Source organism: Eleutherodactylus coqui, chromosome 2 (genome assembly GCF_035609145.1).
Source record: "Eleutherodactylus coqui strain aEleCoq1 chromosome 2, aEleCoq1.hap1, whole genome shotgun sequence".
Taxonomy (NCBI): Eukaryota; Metazoa; Chordata; class Amphibia; order Anura; family Eleutherodactylidae; genus Eleutherodactylus; species Eleutherodactylus coqui.
Window position 1 is genome coordinate 77,635,003 of NC_089838.1, and position 14,742 is coordinate 77,649,744.

The 14,742-nt window shown below is 45.9% G+C and overlaps 1 protein-coding gene across 3 annotated transcripts in view; it reads right to left on the bottom strand.

The window, feature by feature from the left end:
- ACSL6 (acyl-CoA synthetase long chain family member 6) overlaps positions 1-14,742 on the bottom strand; it is a 176,528-nt gene that overhangs the window by 98,490 nt on the left and 63,296 nt on the right. The window contains exon 1 of one of the 3 annotated variants that reach the window (XM_066591139.1): positions 7,594-7,701. The exons of the other annotated variants lie outside the window; for them this stretch is intronic. The gene's annotated coding sequence lies outside the window, so the exon portion shown is untranslated. Of the gene's footprint in view, positions 1-7,593; positions 7,702-14,742 lie in introns of those variants that run through there. 3 annotated transcript variants of the gene reach the window in all.

The window sequence follows — 14,742 nt, forward strand, 5'->3', positions numbered from 1 at the left end:
GGATGCAGAAGAGATTAGGTAATACAGTAGACCTCCCTAAAAAAGATGTGTTTTTAGGGCTTGCTTAAACCTCTGGGTGTTAGGAATTAATCTGATTGTCTGGGGTATTGCATTCCAGAGAACTGGTGCATCTCAGGAAAAATCTCAGAGTTGGAATTAGGAGGTCCAGATTAGAGAAGAATTTAGTTTAAAGTCATTAGGAGAGCGGAGAGCAGGGGCCGCGTAGTAGACAGAGATGAGGGAGGAGATATATGGTGGTGCAGCATTGTGGAAGACCTTACGGATGAAGAATGATGACTTTAAACTGTACTCTATATTTGATGGACAACCAGTGCAGTGACTGGTACAAGGTGAAGGCATCAGTGTAGCGACATGACAAGAAGATAAGCCTGGCTGCTAACTATTGGACTAGAGATTGGGGAGTTAAGTCAGTAGCAAGTTGCAGTAATCAAGCAAACAGTGGATAAGGGTGACAGTAAGAGTTTTTTATGTGTATCCGCAGTAAGAAAAGGGTGGATTTCGGCAATGTTTTTGAAACATTTTTGATGTGTTACTAACGAACTACTGTGATAACACTGGCCTAAAAAGAGACCATGGTGCTCATCTAAACACTGAGGACTCTTCAAACAGCCATTGGTGCGGGTCCCAGGCAGCAAAACCCTAACCAATCAGATACTGATAACCTATCCTGTGGATAGCTTAGCAATATTCTAAAGTTACTTTTACACATGGTGACTGTAGGGTGCTTACACGCCCCACAGCCATCTCAACAGTTACCTCTCTTATGTTTTAACACAGGAGCAATGATTGCTTACAGAATGGAGGCGCAGCGCACCAGAGATCTCTTTCGGTCACGTGCCTCCATTCAGAGTAAACAGGCAATCCTTCATAAATGGTTTAAAAAATGGTCAAAAGCGATTAATAAGCAATTCAAAATGATAAGCCTATCAATAACATTTCATGATAAAAAGGTGGCAAAAAAATCACAAAACAAATGACACAACAATCTAAGCTCATGAGTGCCATTACTGATAATAAATAAATCGACATCTAGAAGGACTATATTTTATCCTGACTGCACACTTCAGATAGCTTTCAGCCAAATGCTTATTCAGCTAAGCTGTATTCTTTTTGACTCGCATGAGACTTTATGTGCGTTTGCTGTCAGACTTCTCTGGTGGTGGTTTATGTCCCACAAGAACAAAGGATAGGACATATTGAAATTCAACATTCTCAATTCTCCTTTTTCCCAACATCTGCTATAGGGGGAGGGGTGGGAATCCTCAATACACATTATATAGATTGGGTAGTTCGCTGGTCCCACCAAAATCATGCATGCTTATTCACAAAATATGTCTGACAGACTTCTTAAGTTGATATTGACCCAAATTGTTCCAAAAAAGTGAAGAACATGGTGTGTGCCCAACTTGTGCGAAATGGCAAACAAAGTTGGATCAACAAGTTCTTTGAGTTCAGCCTGTAATTGATATAATCTTACACTGAGTCTCTTCTTCGCTGTGTGTTAGTGTACCTTAGAGGAGTCTATGATAAGCCTTACCATTAATACAAGTATTTACTCTTTAGTAACCATTACATTCAATGGCCGAAAAAAAACTCTGTCCCTGATGGACTTGAAACTTATCCAAACAACATGTGAAATATTGATCTTAGACCTGGGCTACACGGAAACTACTATTAGTATGGGGTCATGTGAGACTTACACTAGAGAAGCATCCATAAGTACCGTATGTATTGTGTGACTGGTTGGGATTGTGCAATTGTTGCAATGTAGCATCTAAATATCTTATCACATCTTGAAGCTAACAGCAAAACAGACTGTGGGATTTCCAAAGTAAAACCTAGTGAAGACAAAAGGGTTAGGGGTTTTGGCATAACAACCAATCATATTACTTCCTTAAAGTGACTCTCCGGTCCTGGAGAAACAAAGATGGTGGAACCCCTTCTCTGACTGCCTGATGCACACTGTGCACTCCTCTGCTAGTCTGAGACACTACATTTTTGGGGCTGAATAACCTTTTGAATGATCAAACTTTTGTTTAGATACATGAATATCTATCATATTAATTTTTCATGAGAGAAGCCTATGACAATAAGCAATGTATTCACTTTCAGAACTCATCAGTTTGCACGTTATCACCTTAGATAATGCGGGTTGTGTTCTTCAGAATATCTTGTTTCTCTAGATTTAATATCAACTATTTACAAATGTAGTTCATTCTCTTATAGGACCTGCAGCGTCTGTCCTGTAATATTGCTAAAATAGTAATGGTGTTTATCTCTGGTCTCCATCTGAATATGAATGATTTATGAATGATATAGAGACAAGGTAAAGGCCAATGCATGTGATATCCGTGCATCCATAAATAGACACTATCCCCAACATCATAAATAAATAAGCATTGTACGTGTCACATGAGTCCCTTGACCGCAGTGACCAATTGCCGCACTATCGAAGAAATACCGTTGCAGCGGGCAATGAATTGCTGCGGCATTCACATGCTGCATTCATAGTGTCCATCAATGGAGACTAATACAAAGTGTTGTTTTACTATTTTAGCCACATTATAAGGTCTTTATAAATCTGCATCTTGTTTCCTGTGGAATTTGTGGTGCACTAGTCCAATTAATCCAAACTGGCGGAGTAAAGCATGGCTGAGGGTCAGAGCAGCAGTTGGAGGGAATGATGAGTCAGCATGTGGATTTCAGACTACCTTAAACACTCAAAATTACTAAGGACCCATTTAGACAGGACCAACTGTAGGCAAACGATGGCCGACAGTCGTCACAGTGCAGCTCGCTCCTGTGCTGTTACACAGAAGCGAGTATCGCTGGGTCACTCAGGGCACGGCTAGGATGAAGGCGGGGCAGCCAGGGAGCATTGTCCCCCCACCGCCTCCATTCATTGTAAGCAGATACTCGTTCAGAACTGAATGACTGCTGTTTACACTGAACAGCTAGTTGTTCAGTTTCCTGCATGCAGAAACTGAACAATTCTCTCTCAGTCGTTCAGTCTCTGCATGGATTTACATGGGACGACTATCATTCAAACTCCCGCGGGAGCAACTCTGAATGATAATCGCCCCATGTTAATGGGCCATAAGCTGCACTCATGGGTTACAATTCTGCCTTAATTTTGCAGAATTTAGAAAAAAAAATCAGGTCATCAATGCTAAAATTAAAAAAAAAGAAGTTATGGTGTAGTTACATCTGAATCGGGGGTTCCGGTCTTCTGCTCAGTTTGACAGAACCGAAAAGCGCTGAACAGACTCCATTGACTATAATGGGGTCTGTTCGCTTTCTGCTCAGCTGCCTGACTTTTTGCTGGAAGAAAAAGTTTTGCATGCTGTGCTTTTTCTTCGGGTATATTGTGCCGAATCTGTGGCAGAGCCTCCAACTAGTTTACGAACTGCAGATTGCCACCAAAACTGGAGGAAGAGGAAATTCCCCATGAACAGGAGATATATACTTCTTGATTAAAGATTTATGAAAAAAGTCAAAGATCTTAAATAAAGGATGAATCTCCAATCTAAAAGGTAATGGATTAATAATTGGCTTGATCTTATAAGGGCTAGTGAAACGTGGACCAACCTTGAATGATGGTAGCTTAAGTTTAATATTCTTCGTGGACAACCAGACCAAATCTCCAACTAAGAAACTAGGCCGAATGATTTCTGCCTGCTGTTCTCCTGTAACTCCATAATGACCTATAAAGATTTTTTCTGTATCTCTTCCCAGATTGTATCAATATGCAACAAACTCATTTTTATGAGGCACTCCAGAAACAGGAGTGGATAATGAGCCGAAACATGAATGAAAACCATAATTACAGAAAAAAGAAGTCCATGTAGATTAAAGAGGTCTATTGTTCAAAGTATATTCTATCTATCTCATATCTATCTATCTATCTCATATCTATCTCATATCTATCTGTCTCATATCTATCTATCTATCTATCTATCTATCTATCTATCTATCTATCTATCTATCTATCTATCTATCTATCTATGTCTCTATCTATCTGTTTCTACCTATCTCATATCTATCTATCTATGTAAGATCTATGTCTCTATCTATCTGTATATATCTATCTATCCCATATCTATCTATGTCTCTATCTATCTACCTACCTATCTTATATCTATCTATCTCTATCACTAACAGGTGAAGTGAATAACACTAGTTATCTCATTACAAGCGGTGTGGGTTAGTGGACAGTCAGTTTTTGAAGCTGATGTGTTCAAAGCAGCAAACCATGGGTAATTATAAGGGCATGTTCACACAATATCTACCACATAATCCACAAGAGAAATTTGATGCTGAGCTTTGGATTTCTGATCGTCTAGATCAACATTGGGGGGTAATAGGCTGAACTAGACATGTGTCCTTTTCAGCCCCAAATACTATGTTACTACGGTATGTCACAGATTTGCATGTACAGCTGCTGCAGATCTGCATATGAATTAGACTCATTCAATAGTGCTAATCTGTGTGTGTAACTGAAAGCGGATTTCTTGTGGAATCTTCATCAAAAAGTGACATTTCACTACTTTTTTTCTACAATGCAGATTTTAGATCCACGCTGTATAAACTATAGCGCAGATTAACAATCAAATGAATGGGACGCAGATTTGTCATGGCATCTGCGTGAAAATCCTCGTTAAATTCGGCCCAGTGAGCAAGGCCTAAGGATCTGAGTGGCTGTCACAGGGCAAAATTACGATTTCTACATGTTCGGAAAACAGCATTTCCAAAACACCATCCAGTGTAGACATTTTTTTTTTGTTATATGTTGGTGTTCTTCTGCTTCATTTCTAGTGTCAGACTTTGGAGACTGTTGAATATTGCAGCAGCCATACTATAAGTCAGCACGCTTTCTGCATCTGGACTACCCTGAGCCGAGCTGTAGTGAATATTTAATACTTAAAAACAATATATATCTCCTTAGTATCATTTCAGCCTACACATAGGAGTCTTGTTAATGGTATACTTCTTCTTACGCTTCTTTCACAACTGTTTCAGGAGTTCTGTTTTGGAAGCAGGAAACAAGAAAATTCCCTGGCTAAACAGATCTTTCTTATGATGAACTAAAACAGTGCCGAATGGACCCCATTGACTATAATGGGGTCTGTTAGATTTCTCGCAACGCACAAATCTCATGCGATTTTCTCAGCTGCGTGAAAGTGGCCTGACACATACCGTCTTTTACAGTCTTTCAATACATCTCAGACGGCCTGCACACGGGCGGATTTGCATTGAGAAATCCGGAGCGGGGGTGTCCGCCTCCGGATTCCGCAGCAAATACCATCCATAGAATGCTATGGAAAAGTGATTCTTCCTGCACATGAGTGGAAACCAAACATGGTTTCAACTCACGGAGAAAAAAACACAGCATGCTCCATTTTTGCGCGGATTCCATACGGACGTCTCCCATTGCGGAATCCAACCTTCCCGTGTGCAGGCGGCCTTAGGAAAAAAAATTACACTTCTTTTTATATTAAAGTTCTCCTCTTAAGACCAGACATTTATATCTGCAATATTCCAAATCCACCCTTATCTTTGAAATACATGTAAATAGCCCCCAATAATTATGACAGTTAACTAAAAAGTATCCGTGTTGTGCACATAGACTCAGAAGGCCATAATGGAAAACCTGTTACCGCTCAGGTGTTATAATGAGCAGGGATGTAGCTACAATCCTGTTGGCCCGCAGCAGATTTTAAACCAGCACACCCAATACAACTGTACAAGGAGAGGTGGCTCTTAATTGAAGTGTAATGTGCTTTCAGGTAAACTATGGTACAAAGGAATATTGGAGCAGTTGTCTCTGATTTCTAGAAAAAAGGAGCCTGTACCACTCCTCCAAGATTGTTGAATCTTGGAGCCATGTTGGCGGAGCTGGGGGTTGTACCAACATTGACTTTCATCACCAGGATATCCTATCCTACTTTTATCCCCTGTCCACCAATCCTGAAAGTAGGGGTCCTGTGTCCCCCTTTGCTCCCAATTGCGGACTCAATGTGACTCCCACCCCTCGTACTTAGGAGGGGATTGAATGGAGCGGCAGTCAGCTATATTCATCAGCAACATTGAAATGAATGCAGTGGCACTGTGCATTTGCTAACGTCACTCCATTCAATCGCCACGTCACTGCTGGTGGGTGCAGCGCGACTGCCATGACGAAGGGTGCACACAACTCCTGTTAATAAGATTGGTGGGGATCTCAGCAGTAAGATTCCCACCAATCAGACTGTTAGGTGATAAAAGTCAATCTTAATACAACCCATTTAGGTAAAGGGTACTAGGTAAATGGTAACCGGCAGGTGTTTTTTTTCCTACTGATCAAACCCTCACAAATAATATCTAATGACACATCAGAAAATAAATGAAAGAGAATTTGCACTGTAGGGTGCGTCCCTGCAAAGTATGTCCGCTGCAGATCATCCATATGAAGTTTTCACGTTGAAATTCTGCAGCATTGGTAGTACTAGTAAGTGAATGAGAGTAAAACAAATCTCATGCACATGCTGTGGAAATAATCCACACAAAATTGTTCATGCCATGCGCCTTTTAAATCTGCAGCATGCCAATTAATGATGCAGCAAATCTTCAGCACATCTGCAATGAAACCTGCAACAAAAACTGCACTATTTGGATTAGCTGCAGATTTCACCAGCCACTTAGGAACATACCCTGAACCTCCCATTTATGGTATAACCTGCCAAGTATGGTATAATGGAACGCACATTCTTTACTTACCGACTAGGGACCTTTTCATTGGCTTTTACCTTACAAATTAGGTCATTTTCTTGGAATATGGATAGTATAGGGTTATTCAATTTTAGACATTAAATTGTTTGTTTTTTTGTTTTTCCCAAACTAGGGCATTGATAAACATTACTGCCTAAATTAATGTAATAGTAGAGAAAAAATACCTATGATAAACATTCTACAGTATAAATAAATCTATATAGACAGTTGAGCTATTTTACGCATACATATAGGCAGCCCAGAGTTGTATTCAGAACTCTTCTGCTTGCTGTTGCAAACAGTTAACAAGTTTGTCTATTGAAGCTCTTGACTATAAGTTATAGTCTATAACATATTTTGTACCTCAAGATCATTATAAGCTAAAGTATTCAATGTATTTTTATGTAATTTTATGTGTAAACTAAAATAGAATGGTAAATGTAAACTTTAATGGGTAGCAGACAACATAATATTTAGGATAAATGCCACAGTAATGTCATATCAATGGGGAAAAGACACTAAAAGTACAAGCTATGATGTATGACAAGTTCACAAAATGTTATTGCTCATTTGCTTTCTGCAGGGAATTACATGAACAACATTGTTTATGTTTATGTTGTATGTGACACTGTGGAGTGAGACTCATAATAACAATGTATCATTAATGTATCATTCTCCACCCAGAACTCAAGCAGCCACTACTTCCATATTAACAAAACACTCTACTACCCATAGGACACAATAGAAGGGCTCTATGCAGTTCTGTGTTCTGGCTGATGCCTCTTGTGCCATGAATAATGCAGTTCTAAAATGAAGAAGTCTTACCTTATGTAAGTATCCACTACAGAATGATGTAAGAACCCTGCAGCTTGTCTTAGTGCTGCACATGAAGCTTGTGACCCATCCTACACCTACAGGGACCTGCTCATAGAGGAGCTTATTCTCCTGTGTGTGCTGAGACCTGGCTCATGTTGCAGTGAGGCACATGTAGGACTCTGCTACAGGTTCCCTAGGACAACCAGCTCTTAAAGAGAAAGGCGCCATGAATCTTGTCAGTCGCCACATAGCCAGCAAGCCCTCCCCCTTCCAATCTGTATAGTGTCCAAATGAGTTAAGCTTGGCTGATGTCAGCTTATAGACTTCCTTAGACACAACAAAGGCATCCCAGGAGGTAACTCTTCCACTGCCTTGAGGTTTGGAGCAGAAAGCAAGCTCATTACTTTATCTTAGAGCCACAGTCAGGTAAACTACATGCTCTCAAACTTTACTGTAGTCAGCAAACTAAACTACTTATTGATAGAGTTCATGTAGAGGGGGCAACAATAATTTGAGGGCATTAGGAAATAAATGATTGCTAATAAATTATTCCCATCATCCATTTTCAGAAAGGAAGCCTAGTTAATTCATGCAATAGATCTGTGAATGAAAAAAAATCATTTTTGGTTTCATTCATACAATCTTCCTCATACATTTCCATCAATGCAACTTTGGTCAACTTTTACTGCAATTGGCTTAGTCAGAATTAACAGGGTTGCTTTTCCACATCCCCTGTCCTAACAAAGCAAGTGACTATGTGCTGAACAAACAAGGCTGTACCCAAAGTAGCCACATGGTCTACCGAGGCTGGCGGAATATTCTATCAGGGTGCCCAGCAGTTCATATTTCATTGTATATCAATGGACTGTTCTAAAGAAAAGCAATTTTCCAACTAAATTTACTTCTACAAAAATCTGAGATGCTAAATAGTAAAGCTCTTTCCCCATTTTAGTTGCCCTGACTAAGGAAAGGGAGGATATGGTGCTGCTGTTAGGAAAAGGCTTGCCAAGGACGTTCCAGGCAATACGTTAATTGTATCAGTCATGGCAACACTGTTGAACAAGCCGAGGAAGGAGCTGAAATAGTGTTGAAACTAGAGATGAGCGAACACCAAAATGTTCGGGTGTTCGTTATTCGTAACGAACTTCCCGTGATGCTCGAGGGTTCGTTTCGAACAACGAACCCCATTGAAGTCAATGGGCGACCAGAACATTTTTGTATTTCGCCGATGCTCGCTAAGGTTTTCATGTGTGAAAATCTGGGCAATTCAGGAAAGTGATGGGAATGACACAGTGACGGATAGGGCAGGCGAGGGGCTACATGTTGGGCTGCATCCTAAGTTCACAGGTCCCACTATTAAGCCACAATAGCGGCAAGAGTGGGCCCCCCCCCTCCCAACAACTTTTACTTCTGAAAAGCGCTCATTAGCATGGCATACCTTTGCTAAGCACCACACTACCTCCAACAAAGCACAATCACTGCCTGCATGACACTCCACTGACACTTCTCCTGGGTTACATGCTGACCAACCGCCCCCCCTCCCCCCCACAGCGCACACCAAAGTGTCCCTGGGCAGCCTTCAGCTGCCCTCATGCCACACCACGCTCATGTCTATTTAGAATTGCGTCTGCCATGACGAGGGACCGCAGGCACACACTGCAGAGGTTGGCACGGCTAGGCAGCGACCCTCTTTAAAAGTGGCGGAGCGATAGCCCACAATGCTGTACAGAAGCAATGAGAAATAGAATCCTGTGCCAAAGCCATCAGGAGCTGCACACGTGGGCATAGCAATGGGGAACCTATGTGCCACACACTATTCATTCTGTCAAGGTGTCTGCATGCCCCAGTCAGACCGGGTTTTTAATTCATAGACACAGGCAGGTACAACTCCCTATTGTGAAGTCCCTGTCGACCCACAGCATGGGTGGCTCCCTGGAACCCACCGGTGGTACACAGAAATATCCCATTGCATTGCCCAACACAGCTGAGGTAGTAATGTCGTGCTTAATGCAGGTGGGCTTCGGCCCACACTGCATGCCCCAGTCTGACTGGGGTTCTTTATAAGTGTACAGATGTAGTAAAAACTCCGTGTGCACCTACAGCATGGGTGGGTGCCAGGAAGCCACCGGCGGTACATAGAAATATCCCATTGCATTGCCCAACACAGCTGAGGTAGTAATGTTGTGCTTAACCCTTTCCAATCCAATTTGTATATGGTTTTCCTAGGGGGCTTACTCTTTTTCTGCCGTTATACAACGGCGCTATATGCTGGCTAAAGCCAGTACTGCATGAGCTGACACGTAGGATAGGCTCCGACAGCAGAGAGGCTGGCAATATACAGTAAGAGAACCCCGACGGACGTCTACCAACAACGGAGCTGTACAGCCTTAAACCCTAATGTCTTCACAGGTCACACAGTGGACTGGAAAGGGTTAATGCAGGTGGGTTTCGGCCCACACTGCATGCCCCAGTCAGACTGAGTTTCTTTATAAGTGGAAACAGATGCATTTATAATTCCCTGTGGACCCACTGCCTGAGTGGGTGCCAGGAAGCCACCGGCGGTACATAGAAATATCCCATTGCATTGCCCAACACAGCTGAGGTAGTAATGTTGTGCGTAATACAGGTGGGCTTCGGCCCACACTGCATGCCCCAGTCAGACTGGGGTTCTTTAGAAGTGTACAGATGTATTAAAAACTCCGTGTGCACCTACAGCATGGGTGGCTCCCTGGAACCCACCGGCGGTACACAAAAATATCCCATTGCATTGCCCAACACAGCTGAGGTTACGTCAGCTGTAATGCAGGTGGGCTAAAAATTAATTTGATTACACTGTAGGCGAGGGCCCACAAAAATTGCTGTATCAACAGTACTAATGTACATCCCAAAAATTGGCCATGGCCAGCCAAGAGGGCAGGTGAAACACATTAATCGCTTTGGTTAATGTGGCTTAAGTGGTAACTAGGCCTGGAGGCAGCCCAGTGTAACGAAAAATTGGTTCAAGTTAAAGTTCCAATGCTTTTAAGCGCATTGAAACTTTTAAAAATTGTTCTGAAAAATTATTTGACTGAGCCTTGTGGCCCTAAGAAAAATTGCCCGTTCAGCGTGATTACGTGAGGTTTCAGGAGGAGGAGCAGGAGGAGGAGGAGGAGGAATATTAGACACAGATTGATGAAGCAGAAATGTCCCCGTTTTGGATGGTGAGAGAGAACGTAGCTTCCATCCGCGGGTGCAGCCTACGTATTGCTTACGTACCGCTGCTGTCCGCTGGTGGAGAACAGAAGTCTGGGGAAATCCAGCCTTTGTTCATCTTGATGAGTGTTAGCCTGTCGGCACTGTCGGTTGACAAGCGGCTACGCTTATCTGTGATGATTCCCCCAGCCGCACTAAACACCCTTTCCGACAAGACGCTAGCCGCAGGACAAGCAAGCACCTCCAGGGCATACAGCGCGAGTTCAGGCCACGTGTCCAGCTTCGACACCCAGTAGTTGTAGGGGGCAGAGGCGTCACCAAGGATGGTCGTGCGATCCGCTACGTACTCCCTCACCATCCTTTTACAGTGCTCCCGCCGACTCAGCCGTGACTGGGGAGCGGTGACACAGTCTTGGTGGGGAGCCATAAAGCTGGCCAGGCCCTTAAAGACTGTTGCACTGCCTGGGATGTACATGCTGCTCGATCTACGCACATCCCCTGCTACCTTGCCCTCGGTACTGCGCCTTCTGCCACTAGCGCTGTCGGCTGGGAATTTTACCATCAGCTTGTCCGCAAGGGTCCTGTGGTATAGCAACACTCTCGAACCCCTTTCCTCTTCGGGAATCAGAGTGGGCAGGTTCTCCTTATACCGTGGATCGAGCAGTGTGTACACCCAGTAATCCGTCGTGGCCAGAATGCGTGCAACGCGAGGGTCACGAGAAAGGCATCCTAACATGAAGTCAGCCATGTGTGCCAGGGTACCAGTACGCAACACATGGCTGTCCTCACTAGGAAGATCACTTTCAGGATCCTCCTCCTCCTCCTCCTCCTCCTCAGGCCATACACGCTGAAAGGATGACAGGCAATCAGCCGGTGTACCGTCAGCAGCGGCCCAAGCTGTCTCTTCCCCCTCCTCCTCATCCTCCTCATGCTCCTCCTCCTCCTCCTGTACGCGCTGAGAAATAGACAGGAGGGTGCCCTGACTATCCAGCGGCATACTGTCTTCCCCCGCCCCCGTTTCCGAGCGCAAAGCAGCTGCCTTTATGGTTTGCAGGGAATTTCTCAAGATGCATAGCAGAGGAATGGTGACGCTAATGATTGTAGCATCGCCGCTCACCACCTGGGTAGACTCCTCAAAATTACCAAGGACATGGCAGATGTCTGCCAACCAGGCCCACTCTTCTGAAAGGAATTGAGGAGGCTGACTCCCACTGCGCCGCCCATGTTGGAGTTGGTATTCGACTATAGCTCTCCGTTGTTCATAGAGCCTGGCCAACATGTGGAGCGTAGAGTTCCACCGTGTGGGCACGTCGCACAGCAGTCGGTGCACTGGCAGCTTAAAGTGATGTTGCAGGGTGCGCAGGGTGGCAGCGTCCGTGTGGGACTTGCGGAAATGTGCGCAGAGCCGGCGCGCCTTTACGAGCAGGTCTGACAAGCGTGGGTAGCTTTTCAGAAAGCGCTGAACCACCAAATTAAAGACGTGGGCCAGGCATGGCACGTGCGTGAGGCTGCCGAGCTGCAGAGCCGCCACCAGGTTACGGCCGTTGTCACACACGACCATGCCCGGTTGGAGGCTCAGCGGCGCAAGCCAGCGGTCGGTCTGCTGTGTCAGACCCTGCAGCAGTTCGTGGGCCGTGTGCCTCTTATCGCCTAAGCTGAGTAGTTTCAGCACGGCCTGCTGACGCTTGCCCACCGCTGTGCTGCCACACCGCGCGACACCGACTGCTGGCGACATGCTGCTGCTAACACATCTTGATTGTGAGACAGAGGAGGAGGAGGAGGGTGCTTTAGTGGAGGAAGCATACACCTCCGCAGATACCAGCACCGAGCTGGGGCCCGCAATTCTGGGGGTGGGTAGGACGTGAGCGGTCCCAGGCTCTGACTCTGTCCCAGCCTCCACTAAATTCACCCAATGTGCCGTCAGGGAGATGTAGTGGCCCTGCCCGCCTGTGCTTGTCCACGTGTCCGTAGTTAAGTGGACCGTGGCAGTAACCGCGTTGGTGAGGGCGCGCACAATGTTGCGGGAGACGTGGTCATGCAGGGCTGGGACGGCACATCGGGAAAAGTAGTGGCGACTGGGAACTGAGTAGCGCGGGGCCGCCGCCTCCATGATACTTTTGAAGGACTCCGTTTCCACAACCCTATATGGCAGCATCTCAAGGCTGATGAATTTTGCGATGCGGACGGTTAACGTTTGAGCGTGCGGGTGCGTGGCGGCGTACTTGCGCTTGCGCTCGAACACTTGCGCAAGCGACGGCTGAACGGTGCGCTGAACTACACTGCTGGATGGGGCCGAGGACAGCGGAGATGAGGGTGTGGGTGCAGGCCATGAGGCGGTAGTGCCTGTGTCCTGAGAGGGGGGTTGCATCTCAGTGGCAGGTTGGGGCACAGGGGGTGAGGCAGGGGTGCAAACCGGAGGCGGTGAACGGCCTTTGTCCCACCTTGCGGGGTGCTTGGCCATCATATGTCTGCGCATGGTGGTGGTGGTGAGGCTGTTGGTGTTGGCTCCCCGGCTGAGCTTTGCGCGACAAAGGTTGCACACCACTGTTCGTCGGTCGTCAGGCGTCTCTGTGAAAAACTGCCAGACCTTAGAGCACCTCGGCCTCCGCAGGGTGGCATGGCGCGAGGGGGCGCTTTGGGAAACACTTGGTGGATTATTCGGTCTGGCCCTGCCTCTACCCCTGGCCACTGCACTGCCTCTTGCAACCTGCCCTGCTGATGCCCTTGACTCCCCCTCTGAAGACCTGTCCTCCTGAGTAAGCGTTGCACACCAGGTGGGGTCAGTCACCTCATCGTCCTGCTGCTCTTCCTCCGAATCCTCTGTGCGCTGCTCCCTGGGACTTACTGCCCTTACTACTACCTCACTGCAAGACAACTGTGTCTGATCGTCATCGTCCTCCTCACCCACAGAAAGTTGTTGAGACAGTTGGCGGAAGTCCCCAGCCTCTTCCCCCGGACCCCGGGAACTTTCGAATGGTTGGGCATCAGTGACGATAAACTCCTCTGGTGGGAGAGGAACCGCTGCTGCCCAATCTAAGCAGGGGCCCGAGAACAGTTCCTGGGAGTGCTCCCGCTCCTGAGCAGGTGTTATTGTAGTGGAGTGAGGAGGCTGGGAGGAAGGAGGAGCAGCAGACAGAGGATTCGGATTGGCAGCAGTGGACGGCGCAGAACTGCGGGTAGACGATAGGTTGCTCGAAGCACTTTCTGCCATCCAGGACAGGACCTGCTCACACTGCTCATTTTCTAATAACCGTCTCCCGCGTGGACCCATTAATTGGGCGATGAATGTGGGGACGCCAGAAACGTGCCTCTCTCCTAATCGCGCAGCAGTCGGCTGCGACACACCTGGATCAGGAGCTTGGCCTGTGCCCACACCCTGACTTGGCCCTCCGCGTCCTCGGCCGCGTCCACGTCCTCTAGGCCTACCCCTACCCCTCAGCATGCTGTATTACCAGTGATTTGATTTCACAGGCAGGAAATAAATTGGCGCAAGACTGCAGGCCAAATATAATTTTTGCCCTTTTTGGAAAACGAAAGGCCCCACTGCCTCTAGTGAATGAATTATCTAAGTTTAATAACTGTGCTGTGTCCCTGCTTATGTGTCACAGAACGTGAGGGTAGCAGAGTTATTATAACTCTGGCAGAGCAGGTATTTTTTTTCCCAATTAAGGAAAGCAAATGGCGAAGCCAGCAGTAAAGCGTAGCTGGGTGCGTATGATTTAGCACTGTTCTTCACGCAGCTCACACGTCTCCACCGCCCGTAAGGACGGACAGAGGCTGGACAAATAGATTTGTTTTCAGTTTTTTCCCACCAAAAGGCAGCACTGCGTATATTCTATGAACAGGAGAAGTTTAATAACTGTGCTGTGTCCCTGCTTATGTGTCACAGAACGTGAGGGTAGCAGAGTTATTATAATTCTGGCAGAGCAGGTATTTTTTTTCCCAATTAAGGAAAGCAAATGGCGA